Genomic DNA, 5,000 nt, shown 5'->3' with positions numbered 1-5,000 from the left:
AAAAAGGAAGGAAAGGAAGGAAGGAAGGGAGAGAAGGAAGAAAGGTAAAAAGGAGGCAGGAAGGAAGGCAAGGAGGGAGGCAGGAAGGGAGGAAGACAGAAGCGATGGAGAGAGGGAGGGAGAAAGAAAGGAATGTAGGGGGAGAGGAAGGCAGGAAGAAAGGAATGAAAGGGGAGAAGGAGGGAGGAAGAAAGGAATGAAAGGGGAGAAAGAAGGAGGAAGAAAGGAAGAGAAGGAGGTCGGGTGGAAGGAAGAGGAAGAAGAAGAAGAAGAAGAAGAAGAAGAAGAAGAAGAAGAAGAAGACGAAGAAGAAGAAAACGGAGAGAGAGAGAGAGAGAGAGAGAGAGAGAGAGAGAGAGAGAGAGAGAGAGAGAGAGAGAGAGAGAGAGAGAGAGACAGCATTCATGGCACGCTTATCTTTCTACACTCGAAAAAATTAGATCGACTGCTAAAGTTGCATTGGGAGAAACTCTGAACTAATCCATTCTCTTATCAGTGCACACTCTCCAGCCATGCACTCACTGAATCATTCAAACAAACAACCTCCCATTACCAGCCATTTAAGGATCTCCTCCGCGTCTTTGCCACGAGAGGGAAAGAAAATAATAAATGTAAATATCTCGGCACCCCAATTTCAAACTGTGACGACTAATTAAGTGAAGGCAATTTTCTGCATCGCTATTAAGTAATTACCCTCTCATAACCTCCATGGGTGCTGGGATGATCTAATTACGCACGCACTTCTTCACTTCACATACATACATACATACATACATATTATACTCGTATAAATATTGCAGGATCAGCCTTCATTAAAGGTTCTCCTCTCGTCAAGCACATGTATAAAAAGAACCGGATGGAAACGCAATCCAGTCACGTTCCAGCTTGAGCTAGTCATCCACACCTAATCCAGCGCTGCCCAACCCAAATCCACGGGCCTTAAGCGGTGTCGCGGGGCTACATGTAAGGCGAGAACCATTTTGCATCACTGGCCAGCGCTTTCATGACCCGAATAGGTGAGCACATGAACAAAAGCGAGTAGGGTGGCGACGCTAAGAGGGGCTCTGGGAGTGGCCACCGCCTGGACATATGTTCGTAAATGGTGGGTCCTGCAGTATGCTATCAATGGCTCCCTCTTGTAAACACTTCCTAGAAGCCCTTGCTGAGGGTGTTGGCTGACGAGGGCATGTTTGAGGAGTAGCGATGACGGGAGGTAAGGAGACATGAATGTACTGAATGAGCGAACGAGTGAGAAAGAGAGAGAGAGAGAGAGAGAGAGAGAGAGAGAGAGAGAGAGAGAGAGAGAGAGAGAGAGAGAGAGAGAGAAAAAAAGACAGACAGACAGACTCTTCATACATAAGGAAAATATACTATCTAGCAACATTTAGTGAGTGTCATGTCGGATTGGTTGAGAAAATGAACGAAGAGTGAAGCTAAGTAGACGTAACATGGGAAGATTGAGAGGAAGGGGGATTGGATGGGAGGGGAGAGGTAAGGTAAAGGGAAAGACGCTGTGCAATGGTGTGGAGAGAAGAAGGGCAGAGGATGGGAGAGCTGGGGCAAGACTAGGGGTGGGCTGGGGCAGGGCTAGGGCAGGTTGAGCGAGGTGTGAGTCAGGGGAGGGGGGCCTTCTCCCTTCTCCCACCTCACCTGCTCATGACCCCTCGCCGGCGCCAATCAGGTGACCCCAGGTGGCGGCAGGGCGGCGTCCCCTCCTTCCTGAGCCCCGCATGCACGATGAGAGTGACGGGGGTGGAGGCTGCGGAGTGACAGGGCGTGGGCGCGCATGGGTGGAGTGAGCAATGATCTGAACGTATTCTTTCTCAGCATCGGTAGCGTAAGTGTGTCTATAGTAGTAGGTACGGTTACGCCATTAGTGATATTCGAACGAATTAAATGTTATTCCCTAAGTCTCCCTGAATTAAATGTGTATCTCTGTACGAATCCTTAATTTCCTACGTCACCTAGTAGGTTTCGTGGTTTACGTTAACCATGCAGCCATGCCCGTGTGTCCTCGCCAGTCGCTACCACTCACACCGCTTCACTATTCCTTGCCACACACATACTTACGCTCGCTTAAAAAGGGAAGAGATATAAAGACTAACAAAAAAGTAACAACGATGCGATCTCTACAAGATACAGTATTACACAATATGAGCTAATTATGAGTTTGACAATAATGGTAGGCGACTGAACTTACACTAAGAAAGAACAAGTAACTAATAAAAAATGCGGTGGCCCGGGTAAGACCACCAGCAGCGTTACACAACTCCAGCTAATCAACAGTTTAGCAACAGTACAATGCGGTCCTAGAAGTTACATGAGAGAACACAAAGAAAGAAAAATTCCCAGCACATTTGATACCCCTTACGAGACTGTCGGCAATGAGCTTAAGTGTCTAATCCAAAAGATGTTACATATATCAGGTAAGAAAACACGGACACCACGATACATAACTGTTACACACGAAATCTGGAACTCTGCTTTTATTTTTCTCCCTTAATATTATCTCCCTTTGTGCTGGCCCTAAACGGCTTCACTCACGTTTCAAAAAATAAGTATATAGATAAATATTGTGTAGATAAATGAAAATCAGTAAAATTGAATAAAGTAAACAGACCACTCATCGAAATATGCTGTGCTGTCCCGAGGAGACGAATGTGATATACGTGCACACCATTAATTATCCAGACAGGTTCAATAAAGCGCCAAACAGGTAGAGCGAGCGCTGCCTTACACACGTCCTCTGCCACTGCCATCAAATTTCACTTCCAAAACAAGTAAATAATAACCAACTGAATAAATAAATAGTGAAAGCAAGAAAAACAACCTCGCGCCGTCTCAGTTTTCCAAGAGCGATGAAGGACTGACGGAAGGGCGGTGGGGGAGGATCTGGGCAGGGGTGTGAGTGAACGGGCGGGTGTGGAAGGGCATCACGTCATCAGAGACGGGTGGTCAGTGTGGGTGTGGGCGCACTGGGGCGGCCGGCACGTCACCACGCAGCACGCCGGGGGACTCGACGCTTCATTAATCATCTGCTTCATTTTCATTTGTTGAACACTGACAATACTGTGCGGACGTGCGGTGAGACGCACCCATTTATCTGCCAGCTGAGTGACCGAGGGAGAGACTGGCTGATCGAGAGGGAAGGAAAAGCGGGGAAACTTGAACACAAGAGGAGACTGTGTGTGTGAGAGAGAGAGAGAGAGAGAGAGAGAGAGAGAGAGAGAGAGAGAGAGAAATCATACAAAAGAGTATGAAATAATGTAAAATCGATGAGGAACACACACACACACACACACACACACACACACACACACACACAGTTAATCAAATAACGTATACACACACAAAAATCAACTAGAAGCAGTCAGACCCTCGCTTTTACGTCTGCTACGCTGCCAGAGAGAGAGAGAGAGAGAGAGAGCAGGAGGGCGTGAGGGAGACTGCAGGAAGAGGAGGCATCGGATGTCAAGTCATACAACACATTACTCAGCCAACTCAGCTCAGGCGATTCATCTTCCCTACTATCAATGTCGAGACCTACATTTTCCAACCCTTGGGGCATCTGACAAAGACAACCAACACTCCAAGAGAGAGAGAGAGAGAGAGAGAGAGAGAGAGAGAGAGAGAGAGAGAGAGAGAGAGAGAGAGAGACACTAACAGCAGACCACCCGTCCCGATGCCTCCCTCAAACCAGTCCTACAGTCCTGCCGAGTCAATGAGAAGAAAAAAATAATAAACCCTCAAAATTAATCTTCTACTAAGTAAACAACGCAGCGTGAAACTGATAGGTTGACTTAGATGTGTATCGCAGCAATCTATGTGTTATCTGAAGACCCACTGGTAGAGCGACCTTGGTGTGAACGGAAAGGTCTAGCGGATGAGTGAGTGATTGGTGGCTACTACTCCCGAAACTGGGGCGATAGGGGTCAGTCTGAGCGAGAGAGAGAGAGAGAGAGAGAGAGAGAGAGAGAGAGACTCCTACTTCTCCACACCAATGCAACAAAGCGTCTGTAAACACCCACAATCTCATTTGGCTACATTACAAATCGTGAATACTACATCACACTACACTAAGTAAATATTGAAATAATACCCATGTCAAACCTCTCTCTCTCTCTCTCTCTCTCTCTCTCTCTCTCTCTCTCTCTCTCTCTCTCTCTCTCTCTCTCTCTCTCTCTCTCTCTCTCTCTCTCTCTTTGTACTAGCAGTGTTTTCTTACTTATCTCGTAGAGCGTAATCATTCGTAAAACAACATAATAACATGGCTTAAAAATATGCTAGTGATCTGTAATAGGTAAAGCAGGCGCAACTGTGTGTGTATGTGTGTGTGTGTGTGTGTGTGTGTGTGTGTGTGTGTGTGTGTGTGTGTGTGTGTGTGTGTGTGTGTGTGTGTGTGTGTGTGTTTCACTATTTGATCTGCTGCAGTCTCTGACGAGACAACCAGACGTTACCCTACGGAACGAGCTCAGAGCTCATTATTTCCGATCTTCGGATAGGCCTGAGACCAGGCACACACCACACACCGGGACAACAAGGTCACAACTCCTCGATTTACATCCCGTACCTACTCACTGCTAGGTGAACAGGGGCTACATGTGTGTGTATGCGTGCACGCGATGATATAGCATTTAGCTTACAAGCCAAGAAGGGGTGCACGAAGTGAGTGTTACGAATATTAAAAATCTTCACAAACAGAGACATGCGAGGAAACAAGAAGTCTACCTCTCATTCCCCTTGTACCGTACATGACGTAGTTCTGAGTCTTGCAGTGGCCAGTCATGTCACATACGCAGCTGGTGACGTGGGAGCTGCAGCGCTGGCAGACTGGAAACACGAGGAAGAAAGGTTCCAAGACTGGTAAACTGCGTATCTTGAGGCTCTTTACATGTCGAGTATAATATAAAATGAAACAATGAAAGGTTCGACTGACGCTATGTTCTCTTACCACGAGTGTTTATAAAAGCCACAAAGGTGATTCACCGTGTTCTCGAGTG

Source organism: Portunus trituberculatus, chromosome 41, assembly GCF_017591435.1.
Source record: "Portunus trituberculatus isolate SZX2019 chromosome 41, ASM1759143v1, whole genome shotgun sequence".
Lineage (NCBI taxonomy): Eukaryota > Metazoa > Arthropoda > Malacostraca > Decapoda > Portunidae > Portunus > Portunus trituberculatus.
This window is presented reverse-complemented; position numbering follows the sequence as displayed.